The following is a 19,364-nucleotide window of genomic DNA, read 5'->3' on the forward strand; positions in this document are numbered from 1 at the left end:
TGATATCCTGTCAGTGCAGGTAGACTGATGGTCTATCAAGGTCATACATTTTGTGATTGGTGACTCTCAAAATTACTTGTAAGGAGCCCATTCCATGAAATTTAACCAGACCCAGAGAAGGAAGTCTAGATGCTGTGTAATTATAAAATGAAATCTTTTTTTTTAAATGCTAGAAATGTCAAATTTCGCAAATCATTTGACCCTAAATTTCTAAAAAGGATTTGCAAAGTCTACCTTTTATAAATGATAAAAAGAATCTAGGTCATAACAAATTAAGCAGGTTGATTTTCCTTGAGAGTAATAGTATATTATAGAGAACAGTAGAAATCTAAGAAGTCAAATATAACCTCAAAATATCAATAGACCAATATTAAAACGAATGAACAGAATATTTTATTTGTCCATAGGCTTGTCTTAAATTACACATAAAAATTTGGTTAATTCATTGCAGAAAAACCTCTTCTCTATTGTCCTTCTTACTTTCTGTAGGGTTAGTTCCATTAACCTATGATGACCAACTCTGCTGGTTTGCTAGGGACTGAGAGGTTTCTTAGGACGTCAGATTTTCAGTGCTAGAAAGGGGAGCAACTCAGCCAAATCTTATGCCACAGCTTGCCTAATTCCTGTGGTTTGGTACTAGTTCATGATTTTGACACAATATATATATGTGATTACTGAATCCTCCTTGGAGGATGAAATTTTTATGGCATCTGGACCAAAATCTGATTTTAGGTATAATTTCTCCATCATTATCATCTAAGACTTCTATATAAGGAACAAGTGAATTAATCACTGTTACAACAGACAGGGTTAAATCTGTGGGTCAAATCTGTGGGTCAAATTGGAGCAGCATGAACTTTAAGGCCAGATAAAACACAACTTGAAATATGACTCCAGCAAACCCTAGCTGGGTGACACTGAGAAAAATAATTTAACTCCACAAGCTTTAGGTTCTACAAATATAAAATGGGATGGTACTACTTAGAAGGTTGGTGTCTAGAAAAGCAAGGTGGTGGCCAGGCGCGGTGGCTCACACCTGTAATAGCTGCACTTTGGGAGGCTGAGGCAGGCAGATCACAAGGTCAGGAGTTTGAGATCTGCCTGACCAACATGGTGAAACCCCGTCTCTACTAAAAATAAAAAAAAAAATAAAGAAAAATTAGCCAGGCGGGGCGTGGTGGTGCAAACCTATGATTCCAGCTACTCAGGAGGCTGAGGCAGGAGAATTCCTTGAACCTGGGAGGCGGAGGTTGCAGTGAGCCAAGATTGCACCCCTGCACTCCAGCCTGAGCAACAGAAGGCGACTCCATCTCAAAAAAAAAAAAAAAAAAAAAAAAAAAAAAAAAAAAAAAGTCAAGGTGGCACATAGCAAAGTTTTTAAAATATTAGTTTTATTTTAATCAATTTCATTGAAAATATCAGAATAGAAAGAGAAGTATGTGGCTTCTTCCTTCTCAACAATTCAGTAATTATCTCAGCAGGTTTAATCTCCACTGGTAATTGTACAATACATTAGTCAGGATTCTCCAGAGAAAGAGAACAAATAGGATATGCATAGGGAGAGAGGCTTCTTTTAAGGAATTGGCTCATGTGATTATGAAGCTGGCAAATCCAAAATCTGCAGGGTAGGCTGGTAGGCTGGACACCCAGAGACGAGTTGAAGTTCCAGTCTGAAGGCAGTCTTCTGGCAAAATTTCCTCTTCTTTGGGAGAGATCAGTCTTTTTCTGTTAAGGCCTTCAAATGATTGGATGAGGCTTACTTACATTATAGAGGATAATCTGCTTTACTCAGAGTCCACTAATTTAATTTAAATATTAATCCTGTTTTTGAAATACCTTCCCAGAAACATCTAGATTAATTTGTGACCAAGTATTTGGGTACCATGGCCTAGCCAGGTTAACACATAAAATTAACCTTATGTGGAGAGAATGTATGCCATGTTCTCTAGGCTAAATCTATGGTGTTAATAGATATTTTTCCTTTTTTTATTTTTTATTTTTTATTTTTTTGCATTAGGTTTTAGAAATATTCGCATTCTTTGGCTATATACAAAAGATCTGAGGTTAGTTAAAAACTGAGGTAGTCAAGTACTGAAAAATACTGAGGAAGCTCCAGAGCCTAAAGTGGAGCTCAAGGCAGCTAAGAAACTGAGTTTGGCTCTTCTAAGGAACGCATGTATTCCTCAAACAATTTTTAGAAAGATAGTATACTTTTAATTTTAAATAATTTTTACAAAGGATATGTAAATGCCCAGTATACTGGCACAGCCAGGTTCCAGTCAAGAAATATGGTGGTTAACCAACTAGAATCAGTAAGGTAGAGAATTGGATATTAATTCAAAGAGAATATTAAAACTAATAATTAAATATGTGGCTATTAAAAACATAGTTTAGCATTCAGAGTGTAATACAATAAAGACTGGACAAATTCCTACAGTAGACCTCAAGTTGTTGCCTCTATAACCAATCTTGGCCCTCATCAGCTCAGATGTCAGATAAGGCATAGCATCAAGTCAAGAAAGTTAACAAGGTCAGAAAAAGGGATGAAAGGAGAGTCAAGATACTCATTATGTGGAAATAGCCTGAAGATAATCAGAGGTAATAGGGTGAAAGAGCCTTAGAAAAATAACATGGTAGTTCAAACTTGATTTAAAATGCGTCTTTAAATTATTATCTGAATTTTTAGTAACATTGTGCACATTTGACCAAATGATCTTGTTATAACTAGGCTTTCATCTTTTACTAGAACAATCATCATTCATAGAAAGATAATGTGCATTAGATCAAATTATTCCAACTGAGCAAGATGTTAAATGTCATTTCGGATAATGAGATAAATGAAGGGAATTTGTAACGAGTGGAACAGTCTCCCAGGGACTTATTACACTCTGGAGAATTTTAATCTGCTTCCATGGTAAAGGTTAACAAACACTCAGAGAGCTCCTACTTGTACTTGTCACTGTAAAAGCATTTTTCCTGCAGAGAGTTCAAGGTGGTGGTATATTTGCTCCATTTCAAAGGGTATAGGGTATACTTTGGAAGAATGATAATTTCATCAATATCATCAAGAGCAAACATATATACTTTGTAGTTGTAGGGCAGTGGGCTAAGTGCTTGGAACACAGATAGACATAAGGTATCTATTTCTTACAAGAAGTCTCTTTACAAAATAGCTTAAAATATATTTTCTTCAGAATATAGGTTAGTAATATTAAGTTGGTGCAAAAAGTAATTGCAGTTTTTGCCATTACTTTTAATAAAATGTGGACTCTGTTTAGTAAGTAGTCTTTGCGGGGGGGAAATACATACTATTCAAAATAGCTGAGGTAATTTAAAATCTAGTTAAATTATTATTCCACTATATTTCATCAACTGCAATTCTAGATCTGTATCTATCTACTTGATGGAAACAACAGGGATAGTGATAAGGAAAACTAAGACTAAGATGAAAGCTTACTGAAAGAATGACCTTTAAAATACTATGTTTAATTAAATTCTCTATCTTTCTATGTTAATCAAAATAATAGGCAAATTTCTTAGAAATTTAGTGGGTCAAAACCTCATTGACTATCGATATAATTGTTCACTCTATGTTAACTGACATTTGTTCAGGATCTCCAAATTATCATCTGTTATCCTGCTGCATAATTTATTATTAAAGTCTAGAATGCAAACATTATTAACATTTCTGCAAAAAAGAATGAGAAAAATCTCATAAAATTAAAAGAAATGCCCCATTTTGTTACAGTAATGATAACTGATGTATCATTCCTCTTTGAAAGGAAGCTAATATACCCAGTGCGTATGGATCTTCATTGAGAATAATTGATACCCCATTATTAAGAAATAAAAGTCAAACAAATCTCTAATCCTCTTCACAATTACACTATTACTTTTGAAGGGAGAAAGAAGTGCTACTTTTAATATCTTGCTCCGATATGGATCCCACTAGGTTAGTTTTATATACTACCTTATACTTAAGCCCTCATCCTCCTGTTATAAAACATCATAAAAAGCATAGGTTTTTGAGTACCGGGAAAACATGGTGCATCCTCACTTTTCCCTGCTCTTCCCCTCTAACTACACCTAAATACCTTGGAAATTATTTAACAGACAATCGTAAAAGGACCCTGAAAGATGGAGAAAAGAAGTCAAGCTGTCCAGAAACTTTAGGGCTTGAATAATGACACCATAGTGAGTTGCCCAGGTTTTTCCATATATTCCATACTGTGTTCTGGAGAGGCCTGTAATCAGGAACCTCCAATGAATGTAGACAAAAAATAAAAGAAAACAAAAACTTATCATCTCACTGGCCAAAGGACCCCTCAAAAAAAGCAACCCAACAGAGTCCTATAAGAAAGATCTATCCTATGTAATACTAAGGGAAGCACATAGCCCAAACTACCATAGCAGCAGCACCAACACCCAGGACAGCATAGGCCAGACCCATAACAGCAACAACAGAAGCAGCAGGACTCAACATGGACACATTGATTACTTCACACATGGAGCAGTGGCAGTCTCAAACAACCACATGAGCAGTTGTAGCAATCGAATCTACCCCACATTGAGACAGGTGGCCTGTTTCATCACAGTGACAGTTGCCAGAGGGTCCCTGCCCAAGCCTAGGATAGCAAGAGAATCAATAGGACCCAGTAAAGGATGCATGTCACACAACACACAATCCACCACAGCAGCAGCAATAGCTGAGTGTCTGATACTCAGAGCAACAGCAGCTACATTAGGAGTGTTAGCAGGGCCAGTCACGGATCCAGTAACCACTCTACACCAAGATGAGTGGCAGCCCAGTAGGCCATAGCAGCAATAGCACAGCAGGGTTCCTGTGACATACCTGAGAGAACAATGAGACTGATGCTACCCAGCAGCATCAACCAAAGCCCAGAATATCCTAACACTCCCACTCAGTGACACTGGGCAGTCTAAATAGCACATGCAGGGATGGAGTAGAAATCCAGTAGAGCCAGAAGTACAAAGCCAATCAGAATCGACTCTCAAGGCTCTAAAAATTAAATTGACATTGGAACTACAGCTCACAAACGTAGGCAAAGACCCACGTGTAAAATCTAAAGAGGGTGACTGGCTGATGAAATAAAAGATCTAAATGGAATCAAGTCTCCTAACACAATATGCAACATGTCCAGAATATAATTGTAAGTCACTAGTCATACAATATGATGAAAAATACTACTTTAATAAGAACATACAATTAATTGACACAAACGCTGAGATAAAACAAATGTTGAGATTGTCTGACAAGGATTTAAAGCAGGCATTATAAACAGGTTTTCACCAATAATTGTAAATTCTCTTTAAACAAGTAAAAAAAATAGAAAATTCAAAAAAGAAGATATAAAAAGTGAAAATACTGGAAATTAGAGAATATAAAATTAAAATAGCTGAAATTTAAAAAATCTTACTACATGGGCTCAGTCATACAATGGATATGACAGTGATAGAATCAGTGAACTGGATGACTGATAGACTGCTAAATCTGAGCCACAGAAAGAAAATAGGCTTTAAAAAATTATTAACAGAGCCTCAGGTACATATGAGATAATAAAATAAAATCTAACACTTGTATCATTGGAGTTGTTATAGGAGAGAAGATAGTATAAAGTTGAAAAATATTTGAAAAATAATTGATGAAAACTTCCAAATTTGGTGAAAGAAGTTCACTTACAGATTCAAGAAGCTAAGGAAAAAATAAACAAAATAAGCCCAGGGAAATTCATACCTAGACACATCATAATTAAACTTCTGAAAACTAAAGACTTTCTCTGGTTGTGTTAAAAAACAACCAGAGAAAAAGGATACATTACCTGTAGAGGAATACTGATTCAAATAACAGCAGGTTTCACAGACGAAACCAAAATGGTCATGAGGAAGTAACACAACACTTTCTAAAAGAAAAGAACTGTTAGTTGCAAATCTTGTATCTGACTTTATTCATAATATCCCCAAATTGGAAACTACTCAAATGTCTTTCAATAGGTAAAAGGATAAACAACCTGGTATATCAATACCATGAGAATGTCACTCAGCAATAAAAAAAGAACAAATTATTAATATAAACAACAACTTAGATGGATCTCAAGAGAATTATTCTGAATGAAAGAAAAGTGTCAGAACAATATAGAGTGTATACTTCTATTTTATAGCTTTTTTGAAATAACATAATTATAGAGATAGAGAACAGTTTAGTGGTTGCAAGGTGTTAAGGATGGGGGTAAATTATGAAAGGGTAGAATGAGGTGTTTTATGGTGCCACATAGTAGTTAGGTGTCTTGATTTTGGTTCTAGTTACATGAAGCTACATATATAAAATTTCATGGAACTGCACACACACACATACATGCACACATTATTGTATGTATAATTGATAAAATCTGAATAAACTTTGAGAATTACCCCAGTGTCAATTTCTTAATGTTAATATTAGGACTGTCCAGGAAAAGTAGAAGGGTCCGCAGCAGTTTCCTGTGCATTTATTTGCAACTTCCTGTGAATCTATACTTTTATTTTAAGATAAAAAAGTAAAACAGGCATAGATGGACAATGTATGTTTAGCTATATTAAAACAGGAAAACCCCAAATTGCTCTCAATATGTCTCTCTCTGAGAATATCAGATGCCTCTTGATGCCAATAAATCTAAGGAATTTTTATTCACAATTATAGCAAAATAAAATAATATTTTTCTCTAGGCTTCATGAGGAAAGAAGTAGCAAAAAGGATTGTTGTAATTGGAGAGGTTTAATAAAAAGCATTGTGTTCAACCCTCCTCTTGGAATTTCTGCTCTTCCACTCTCTGGAAGTCACCAATCTTAAGAAGACTAAACTTTAAGATATTTTTTGTTAACTCATTAATAAGGGGAAATTTCCAAGCATTATATCCAGGGTGGAGCACACGCTAAACAAACAGACTGGACCAGAAGCAAAGAGCAATGTTTACAACTGGTAAGAAGTCACAATGCTATATTCTAAGAAGCCAACAACTGCCTGTGGGCACCTACCATGCAGAAAATTTTAAAACAACCCAAAGGGCTGATGAAATGATGAGAGAAGGACTGGAAGACAAATTTATCTATTTAGCTATTTGGCTAAGTAGTCCTGATGCACTCCACCTACTTTCAGGTTTCAAGTCTCATTTATTTGCTCATCTACACAACACAGAGGTTACTCATATCTTTGAAGTGCAAGTATTCAACTAGAGAAGGCCAGCAGCAAGCAGTTTTCTTTAGAAAGCACTCAATAGGCTCAGAAGAGTGCTAGCTGTTCTTTGGATACAGAGATGTACAAGACATAATCTTAGCCTTGAAATTTACAGTGAAGTTGGGGATGTAAGAAAGGTATACTGGAAAAGGCATCTAATATTATATATATCTGAGATATATCTATATCTGCATCCATATCTGTATCTATATGGCTAACATTACTTATACAGGGCATTCTATAATAGTTCAGAAATGTACTACAGGCTAAGCTAACAACAGACATTTTGAAAAGAAAACAGGACTTCAGTAAACCTTTGGCACATGGGCAGGAGGGATGGGCATAAGGCATCCTGGGCAAAAGGTTGGTTGAAGAAGTATGGAGGCACCTTTGAGAAATATTAACTGGTGAAACTACTAAAAAGATAAATTTAAACTAAGTATTACAAATAACTTTCTTAAACGAGGCTTTCCAAAAATGAAATACAGTACCTTGAGATGAGAACCTGGACAATGTATGCATTTATTCTTATGTTAAATGTGTTAGATATAGTGAACTCCAAGTGTCTCTTCAAAGAATCAGTATGTCAGTATGTTCAGTTCTTTGTCCTCCATTTTAAAGTTTAACTTCCTTGTAGTTTCAGTGAACAACCTTTTCCACCAGTTCTAATCAGTAGTTCACATCTGTTTCCCTGGTCCCCTTCTCCGTCCTGACTCATCCCAGTCACCCGCTCCGGTCACCTGCTCCGGTCACCTGCTTTGACCTCTGGTTACCTGCTCTGACCTGTCCCTGTAACCGTCCTTCCCACCAAACTACCTACCCTGCCACTCCGGTTCGTACCTCTGCTCTCTTTAAAATAGCCTGTTCTGTCACCTGCTTTGACCTAGGTCACCCCTGGCTACCTGCTCTGACTTGTCCCATAACCGTCCTTCCTGCTACATTACCCACCCGCCACTTCAGCTCGTACCCCTGCTCCCCTTAAAATAGACAATCGGAATTAGACTAGACTGTATGGTCTAACCCTAGCAAATAGGGGAATGACACAGTAGTAGGGGCTACCTCTGTCAGGAATAAGAACCCCTTCCACTCCCTTGTCCAGGTGTGTGCTCACCATTGTTCCATCTGTGAGCCATACCCTTCTATAAAAGTAAATTGCCTTGCTGAGGAAATTTATATTTGAGTGCTACTTCTTTTGCAGCACTGCAAATTTACATATAACAATTGACCCCTTTGTGTGGATGTTCCAGAGTGTATTCTGAGTTCAGATGGTTGTTTAAGTGTTTATGTCCCTCCTAAAACTGAGCCTTTATGGTGATACTATCATTCTGGTTCCCAGATTCCCTATTACACTGTTCTTCTTGCTTGATAAATTGGATCACACTGATAGGACTACCTGTCTATGCTGCCAACAATTGTGTATTTCAGTATTCTCTAGATATTGTGCTCCACAGGCCTGTTTTGGAATTCTCCTATCACCTATAGGTATTCACCAACCTCAAAATCTATTCATCTGAAAATCACTGGTTTTCTATGTCTAAACATCCTCCTATAAGCTTGAACCAAAATTCTCATTCTAATCCTTGAAAACTTTTCAAATATATCAGAGTAAATTTTAGATCCACACCCCAAGTCTTCACTTCTTCAAGCAGAATTACCTTTGTTAGTTCTAAAATACCTTCAAAATCATTCAGGGGCCCACTTTAATTCATTGTTTGTCATCTTAATATAGTACCCAGATTTACATATGTAGTCTAACTAGAGCAGAATAGAATAAAACTTTATTAGCCATGTGGCTTAAGATTTCATTTTGGTTCCAGTTGAAGCTGGTGAACTGTAATATAGGTAGCAGCTTTCCTCTAACATCCTAAATAATTTAAAATGCTAGAAATAATCTAAAAATAAATACCTATGTTATTATTGGGTTGCAAACAAGAAGAGACTTCAATGCATTATAAAACATGAAAATTCCTTAAAGACACAAAAAGTAGGTAAGATGAGATTGAACAGAATAGTTAAATGCATCCACTTCATGGGATATCATATAGTCATTAATGGTAATAAAGTACATCCATTTGAACTAATATGAAAATGTATACAAATATATTATTAAGTGAAAGAGAAAGATGCAGAATTATGTATAGTATATTTGTGGAATTTAGAAAAATATATTCTTAAATACATATATATGCTGGAATATACTTTTTCTTAAAGAAAAAATAACAAATGCTTTATAGAATTAACTATTAGGGGAAAGATTAGTGGGTAGGAAGTGCAGGAATATAAAGCATTCATTTTTCATTTTATAATTTTTTGAATTTTAGAAGTTTAAACAAAATGTCTTTTATGTCAATGGGGGCAGACATTTTATTATCTTATTTGTGTTTTCTTGTTAAAAAAAACTTTTATTAATAAACAGAGTTTTATGGGAATTGCCTTATCAATCATGACACATAGTTGAAGCAGGTTGAGTCAGAATGTTCAGATCTTTTCTGACCAGTGTTTCATACGTATTTGCTGGTTGACAGTTATTTTTTTTAATTTTATTGCATTTTTGGTTTTGGGATACATGTGAAAAACATGCAAGATTGTTGCATACGTGCATATGTGGCAGTGTGATTTGCTGCCTTCCTCCCCTTCACCTATATGTGGCATTTCTCCCCATGCTATCCCTCCCCAACTCCCCATCCCCCGCTGTCCCCCCCACATCCCCACAACAGACCCCAGTGTATAGTGCTCCCCTCCCTGTGTCCATGTGTTCTCCTTGTTCAACACCCACCTATGTGTGAGAACATGCGATGTTTGATTTTGTGTTCTTGTGTCAGTTTGCTGAGAATGATGGTTTCCAGGTTCATCCATGTCCCTACAAAGGATGCGAACTCATCGTTTTTTATGGCTGCATAATATTCCATGGTGTATATGTGCCACATTTTTCCTGTCCAGTCTATCATCGATGGGCATTTGGGTTGGTTCCAGGTCTTTGCTATTGTAAACAGTGCTGCAATGAACATTCGTGTGCATGTGTCCTTATAATAGAACGATTTATAATCCTTTGGATATATACCCAGTAATGGGATTGCTGGGTCAAATGGAATTTCTATTCCTAGGTCCTTGAGGAATCTCCACACTGTCTTCCATAATGGTTGAACTAATTTACACTCCCACCAACAGTGTAAAAGCGTTCCTATTTCTCCACATCCTCTCCAGCATCTGTTGTCTCCAGATTTTTTAATGATCACCATTCTAACTGGCGTGAGATGGTATCTCAATGTAGTTTTGATTTGCATTTCTCTGATGACCAGTGATGATGAGCATTTTTTCATATGCTTGTTGGCCTCATGTATGTCTTCTTTTGTAAAGTATCTGTTCATATCCTTCGCCCATTTTTGAATGGGCTTATTTGTTTTTTTCTTGTAAATCTGTTTTAGCTCGTTGTAAATTCTGGATATCAGCCCTTTGTCAGATGGGTAAGCTGCAAAAATTTTTTCCCATTCTGTTGGTTGCCGATTCACTATATTGACTGTTTCTTTTGCCGTGCAGAAGCTGTGGAGTTTGATTAGGTCCCATTTGTCTATTTTGGTTTTTGTTGCCAATGCTTTTGGTGTTTTGGTCATGAAGTCCTTGCCTACGCCTATGTCCTGAATGGTTTTGCCTAGGTTTTCTTCTAGGGTTTTTATGGTGTTAGGTCTTATGTTTAAGTCTTTAATCCATCTGGAGTTAATTTTAGTGTAAGGTGTCAGGAAGAGGTCCAGTTTCTGCTTTCTGCATATGGCTAGCCAGTTTTCCCAACACCACTTATTAAACGGGAATTGAACAAAGGAATGGGAGAGGCAATAGGCAAAGGCAACCACTGTAGAAGACTTTATTATGCGTTTTTCTTCCCTTCAGAACCTATATGTTCATGTCCCTAAATAAACATTTCTAACCAAGCACAGGAGGCAAGCCTCCTCAGTAGCTAGGACTACAGGAATGTGCCACCTTGCCCAGCTAATTTTTTTACTTTTAGTAGAGATGGAGTTTCACCATGTTGGCCAGGCTCTTATTGAACTCCTGACCTCAAGCAGTCCGCCTGCCTCAGCCTCCTAAAGTGCTGGGATTACAGGAGTGAACCACTGCGCCTGGTCTGCTGAACTAGTTTTACAGATACTTTCATTTGGGCCTTTTGCATTTATCTTCACACGATTTGTTTGTACTTTTCTTGTACATTCCTTGACTACTTTTTTGTCAAGGTTAGATTACCCTTATGGATAGAGCTACTATTTTTATTCTGTGGTAATTTGTGTTAAGGTAAACTATGCTAAAACTTAAAAATGTAACCGGGCGCGGTGGCTTACACCTGTAATCCCAGCACTTTGGGAGGCTGAGGCAGGCAGACCATGAGGTCAGGATATCAAGACCATCCTGGCTAATATGGTGAAACCCTTTCTCTACTAAAAAATACAAAAAATTAGCCAGGTGTCATGGCAGACACCTGTAGTCCCAGCTACTGGAAAAGCTGAGGCAGGAGAATCACTTGAACCTGGGAGGTAGAAGTTGCAGTGGGTTGAGATTGTGTCACTGCACTCCTGCCTGGGCAACAGAGTGAGACTCCATCTCAAAAAAAAAAAACAACTTGAAAATGTAGTAAGACTGGTTCATGAAACAGTTTGGGCCTGCTATTTTGAAGGGCAAGTCTGGGTAAAATGGTAATTTACTCACTAAATATCTGTGATGTTAGTTTACTAAGGTATTTTTTTTTCCTGTTTGTTAATATCCAGAATAAAAATTTTGTAAAATTTTGTCTATTTTTTAATTTTATGAAATGAATGTTTTGTTATGTATAAAATCTCTAATGTATCTTAAATTACAAAACCTTTCTTGATCCAAATATTTATTTTTGCCTTTTCTCTGGTTTCTTAATCATACCTGATGGAGGTTTATCTATTTTATTAGGCCTGTCGAATAACTGAACATTTCAGTTTTATCTCTGTTTTCCACTTTTTACATTTCTGTTCTTATCTCTAGTATCTTATTAATTCTGTATTCTTTAGGTTTACCCACTTATATTTTCCCTAGCCTTTTTTTGAGCCTAACATTTAACTCATTCATGTTCAATCTCTCCTCACTTTTAATAAGATAATTTGTTGCTGCAATTTAATCTTAAATATGTATTTAGATGTATCACAAACAATTCAAAATTTAGTTCTGGCAAGGGTTCTTGGTTAACACATTTTGTAACTTCCATTTTCATTTCTTTTTTTAATAAATATATTATTTCAATAGTGCATTTCCAGTTTCACTGTCTCTCACACACACTTTATTATTCAGTTTTGTTTTTTTGTTTTTTGTTTTTTGTTTTTTTTTTTTTTTGAGACGGAGTTTCACTCTTGTTACCCAGGCTGGAGTGCAGTGGCGTGATCTCGGCTCACCGCAACCTCCGCCTCCTGAGTTCAGGCAATTCTCCTGCCTCAGCCTCCTGAGTAGCTGGGATTACAGGCACGTGCCACCATGCCCAGCTAATTTTTTGTATTTATAGTAGAGATGGGGTTTCACCATGTTGACCACGATGGTCTCGATCTCTTGACCTTGTGATCCACCCGCCTCGGCCTCCCAAAGTGCTGGGATTACAGGCGTGAGCCACCACGCCCGGCCCTATTATTCAGTTTTAATAAAATTTTTGTGTTGAAAAAAGTTTGTGGATTTTTATTGTTTAAAATTATTTTAAACAAGGTCAAATTTTAAATATTTACCATGGCCTTGAAAGTAACATGTTTACTTTACTTGGACATTTCTATAGATATCTACAAACCTATCTTTTTAACTATGTTATTCAAACCTTGAGAATTTTTCCTGTTTGACCTTATAGTCTTTGAGAGCATTGCGCTGAATCGCTTACTGAGTTCATAGTTTTATAAATTGCTTTTCATAATGTCTCAATTTTTGCTTCATGTATGTAAAATCTATATTCTTCATATACTTTAATTTTTCTATATTCTTAGTTGATTATTTCTTATTTCATTGTATATTTCCCTTGATTATTACTGCTTTTTTGCCTCAAGTTTTATTTTATATGAAATTAAAATGCTTTATCAGCTTTCTATTGCTAACATTTTTAAATTGTCCATATCAATTTGTTTTAGGCATTTCTCTTTCTTTGTGTACGTATTTATATCTATGTATATTCAATTTGAAATTCTGTCTTTTAGTAGGTGAGCTTAATCTACTTGTTTATATTATGATTACTGATATCTGTAATTGTTCCTATCGTCTTTATTTTGTTCATTATTAACTTGTTTTGTTTATCATGCTTATACTCTACCTTCTATTGAATGGATTTTTTTTTTTGCATTTATTATATTTTCAGTTAAAATTTGAATGCTGTAATTATTTCAAATTTTAAGATAATTTTATTTAAAATTTTACCCTAAAATTTTAACATGCATCCTTACTTTTAGAATTCTCTAAGAAAGTATGAATTGATTTTGTATCGCTACTTTCCTCCCAAAAAAGACAAAATTTTAGACAATCTTAATAACTCATTCTAAAACACTTCCTCCACACTCCCACCCATATTTGATTTTATCACCTTCTAATCCTTAGAATTTTCCTTTCATTATTAAGCAAGAGCATAAATATACTCACACACACAAAATCTAGTTATCTTTAAATGTCAATAATTAAACAAATATATTTTAAAATTAATTTTATTCTCATTATTATTTCCCTAACTTTATGTTCAATGTATTTATTTAGTATTATTCACTCTCTAGTATTTAAATTTTTGCTTTTATATGTCTTCCAGTAAGGGTCTGTTGCTAGTAAACTTAGTCCTGATTGGTGTGAAAATATATCTTAAGCCCCACACTTGAATTAATTTCAGGTGGGAGGTTATTTTCCATTAACATTTTGACAGTATTATGTCATCATCTATTATTACTTAGCCATTGTTCTAAATATAAAGTTGGTGGTGAGAGTGCTTGCTTTTCCTTCATGGATAACCTACTTTTCTCTCTGGTACCATTTTTGCTTTTTTTTTTCCTTCAATATTTTTAGGTTTTTCCACATGGATTTATATTTAAAATTTGCTTGGAATTTAGGAGTTGTTTTTAATGATACACTTCTTCAACTCTCTAAATATCTTATTTTTCCTCAGGAACGCATAATAGAAAAAGTTAGACCCACTTAATCAGCATTATTTTCATCTGATTTATTTACTCACTTTCATCTTTTAGATATTTGTACTATAGTCCAGGTAATATAGCTATACTCTGTGCTGTATTCATCATTGTTAACTTTCAACTCATGAATTTATTTTTGCATTAATATACTAATTCTAGGGCTTATTTCATTTGTCGAGTTTCTATATTATTCATTTATTCTTTTTTTTTTTTTTTTTTTTTGAGATGGAGTTTTGCTCGTGTTGCCCAGGCTGGAGGGCAATGGTGTGATCTCTGCTCACCACAACCTTCACCTCCCGGGTTTAAGTGATTCTCCTGCCTCAGCCTCCCAGTAGCTGGGATTACAGGCATGTGCCACCATGCCCTGCCAATTTTTGTATTTTTAGTAGGGACGGGGATTTCTCCATGTTGGTGAGGCTGGTCTGGAACTCCCCACCTCAGGTGATCCGCCGGCCTCGGCCTCCCAAAGTGCTGGGATTACAGACATGAGCCACTGAGCCCAGCTGAGTTTTTTTGTTTTTGTTTTTGTTAATTTCAATAACTAAATACACACACGTAAACACACAGAGAATATATTGAGAGAAAAAGAGAGATTTACTGTCTGAATTGCCTAATTAAATTATTTCATATGTCCTTGTTATTGTTTAACATTTGATTTTTCCATAATTTCTCTTATTTTTCTAGTTTTTCTTATATCAATTTTCTCTGAGGATAGTAAACATCTTAAAGTCTTTGGCTCTCCTTTTTAAGGTTTCACTGGAACAAAATCATCTTTTGATTGCTGATTATTTAATCTGCCTTTCTCAGTGTTAGATATTTTCATCTTAAGTCTGAGTTTTTATTCTAGTCTTGATTAGTAACTCTCTTTCATTTCTTACCATCTCTCCCTACTTTCTTCCTGCCCAGTGGTCTTAGAGTTGCCTTCTTCTGGTGCTTCTAACTGAGGAGTATCCATGGAGTACTGCTGATCCAGTGATTATTCAGCAGGCATTTTGGCTAAGCTACTAGTTATAAATTTATGTCTGTGTCCATCACTAGGCAGTGTTCAGAAGTAACTTAATTCAACCTCCACTCGTGAATAGGGATAAACTTCCCAAGGCTTTGGTCTGTGGCAGTGAGCCTGGATCTGGACTCATACCCTGGCTGAAGGAATTTTGGCCTATTTAACATGGGAAATGATCTCTCAGCTGCCTCTCCCTTCATTTGGATCTGGAGACTATCAGTTGAGCCTGTTTAGCCCTGCTGTTCACTTTACATATTTTCATGCTATTTTTAGTCCATAAAGATGATTACCTTATGTATTGTTTTTTCCTTTTCTTTTTCTTATTAGATTTTCTTTCTCATTGCTATATATTGAAGAAGAAAGAATGTTTCTTTCCCAGGCTGGAGTGCAATGGCACGATCTTGGCTCACTGCAACATCTGCCTCCTAGGTTCAAGGGATTCTCCTGCCTCAGCCTCCCAAGTAACTGAAATTATAGGCACAAACCACCACACCTGGCTAATTTTTAAAATATTTTTAGTAGAGATGGGGTTTCGCCATGTTGGCCAGGCTAGTCTCAAACTCCTGACCTCAAGTGTCAGGAGTATTCAGCCTCCAAAAGTGTTGGGAGTGCCTCAGCCTTACACAGTGCTGGGATTACAGGAGTGAGCCACTGTACCTGGCTAGAAAGAATGCTTCTTAATCAGCAGTATCAGAGTATCTTTTAAAGACACTTGCATTTAATCTCACTTAGAGATTTAGATTTCTCATATAGGAAAGATTAATTTATAAGTTTTAACCTGTAACCAATCTCTACCACCAGCAGAGAGTAGACTGCTAAAGATAATTGCAGACCAGAGACTATTACGTTTTGATATATTAATAGCTTCAGGAAAATACATGAACTACAGAGATCTGCTTAGCATCATGGTCTGTTGTGTCTCATCTGTGAGTGGTCATAAGGTACTGGGAGAAGTAGAGAGAATTTCAGAATCTCAGCAAAAGATAATCAAAAGGGAATAATTAAGGTGATAAAGGAATTTCACAATTAGATAAATGAGAGCCAAGCATATAGCTGCTTAAACCTGTGTGAGGAACCAAAAATACCTGTGTTTTAGATGCTATTAACAAGCTATAATCGTAACCTTCTGAAACTTGATGATGAACTCTAAAACTGATTCTTTGTGTATTCCTGTTTAATATTTTCTGCTGATATTTTACCTTGGCGAAGACAGCTACAGTCTCTGTTCTTCATTTTCTGTTCGATATTACTTATAAAATTCATAGCATTATCTTGAGTGGTAAATTAGTACCAGAAAAAAAAATTAGTACCAGAAATACATGCAAACGTGCTTGCTATTGCAACATAAATATTCTATTTTATGTATGTATGTGTATATATACATATATATGTACACACACATACATATGCACATAAAATAGAAGAATATGTATAAAATAACAAAATAACAAAATTAAATTTAGGTAAATAAGTACATTCTCGTAGCTTGAGTAGATAACTCATACAGTCATTTAGAAAATTTTGACTCAAACTACTTAAATCCCCTATCATCAACATACAGCCCTAAAAATACTACATTAATAACATAATTATATCTCATAACTAACTAATTTAAGTGGAGTCACACAAAATACTGGAAAGGGCAAAAACTTTATAACTTTCAAAGCTGCAAAAAAATCTTCCGCTGTCTATTCAACAAAAAATTATGGAGTATATATTACATGAAAGACATTGAAAACTACCTTCTATGGTGTTATAAAATGATAATTAAGATATTATTTCAGTTAATACAATTATAATATAGTATAGCTGAGGCAAGGTAGGAGGGAATATTAATTTCCTCCTAGTATCGATTTTGCCCATCTTCTTTAATAACAAATTCCCAATTTTTAGCTGGGCATCTTGTTCTCCCAAATTAAAATTGCATTTCTGAGCCCCTTTGAAGCAGGTGTGTCCGTGTAAATAAGTTTTGGGCAATGGTACATAAGTGCCTGGAGGGCTATCACAACAAGAATGTAAATAGAGGGTACACACCCTCTTGTTTCCTTCTTCCTCTCTATTTGCTGGAATGCATGTGTGATGGCTACAGCTGAAGCAAATATCTTAGGCAATGCAGAGGAAGTCACAGACATGATTGTACAACAATAAAAAATGAAGCCATATTATGATGAAGTGGAGTAACATAATAGACCTTAACTATCTTTCTCTAAAGTGCTTTTATGTGGTGAAAAATAAGATCCAATCTTGTTTAAGCTACCATAATTTGGAGTTTTCTGTGCAGGCAACCTTAATTCTAAATGAAAGAGATATGTAAACACCTATACAGTGAAATGCCATAAGTTCAATAACAGAGGAATAAACTTCTATAGATGTTCAAAAGGAAAGATGGTTCTACTCTTCTTCCTAGGTTTCAAAAATGTCCCACAACTTCCAAAAATTTTAAGCTTACAATCAATGGGATAAATCACACAAGGAAACAGGCACCATGCATAAAACAAACATCAGATATATATTTAGATCCAGAAGGATTCTAAATATTAATATCAAAAACAATATATATCTAAAGAATTTAAATGAAAAAAGTATTACAATATGAATAAAGCCCAAGTGACCATAAAAAAGAGCTATAGCCGGGCGTGGTGCCTCATGCCTGTAATCCAGCACTTTGGGAAGCCAAGGTGGGCAAATCACTTGAGCCTAGGAATTTGAGACCAGCCTGGGCAACATGGCAAAACCCCATCTCTACAAAAAAAAAATACAAAAAATTAGCTGGCTATGGTGGTGTGTGCCTATAGACCCAGCCACTCAGGAGACAGGTGGGAGGATCACTGGAGCCCAGGTGTCTGAGTCTGCAGTGAGCTGTGATTGCACCACTGTACTCCAGCCTAGGCAATAGAGCAAGACCTTGTCTCAAAAATGAAAAAAGAAAAAAAAAGCTTCAGATGTGAAAAATATGCAAATTAATTTTTTTAGAAATAAAATCATGAAAAAGGAAATTTAAAACTGTGTACAAGAATCCCAGCTTCCATTAATGGTATAGCACTTTAGTCATACTAACCCTCCAAAAAACAAAAATTTTTAAATCTGGAAAAATAAAAAACAATAAAACCTACCAAAATACCAAAATATCTGCATTCAAATCTAGTGATGTGAATACAGTGGACAGCAACTAAAAACAGGCAGAAATGGAAGAGAGGTCAACTACTGAAAGACAGGAATTGCACTTAGTGAGTTTTGAGTCTTTACACCATTTTGCCAAAGGGCACTCTCTGATCCATATCACATGTGGTAGCATAAAATCTCACTCTCACTGTCTTGACATTTTAGAGGGATAGTTTAATGATGGCACAATGGCTGGAAAAATAAGGTTAAAAATCCTGAAACAAAGAGAAATGCAGAGGGGTGAGCCCCAAAATTAATGTGTGACCACTGCTCAAATTGTAACTATCAAAGGACATATGTGCAGAGAAGCTTCCAAGAATATCCTGCACAAAACAAGTCTTGAAGACAAACTGAATGGTAATTTTGTCTGGTAACCACCACAGGAGAGGCAGACTTAAAAGTTCAAGTCCAGACAAGACAACTCTTAGTAGAACATAGGCCAGTCCATGTTTTGTACAATGTATCACATGCTATGTCCACTATAATATATATATATTTCATATATATTTTATATATATATAAAGATTTTATGTATATAAATTATATATATAAATATACTTTATATAAATATATATAAATATGTATGTTATATATATTTATATATATTACATATAATATATATATTATAGTGGGCATAGCATGTGATACATTGTACAAATATATATATAAATTATAATATATAATTTATATAATATATATAATATATATTATATATATAAAAATTATAAGACACAACAAGAGAAACAATGTGAAATATAATAAAAAGAAAAAAATGACTCTAATACCAACCACAAAATGTCCAAGATGTTGGGAT

The sequence above is a fragment of the Aotus nancymaae genome, unplaced genomic scaffold, assembly GCF_030222135.1.
Source record: "Aotus nancymaae isolate 86718 unplaced genomic scaffold, 86718_ANA_hifiasm-v0.15.2.pri h1tg000004l, whole genome shotgun sequence".
In the NCBI taxonomy this organism is placed as follows: domain Eukaryota; kingdom Metazoa; phylum Chordata; class Mammalia; order Primates; family Aotidae; genus Aotus; species Aotus nancymaae.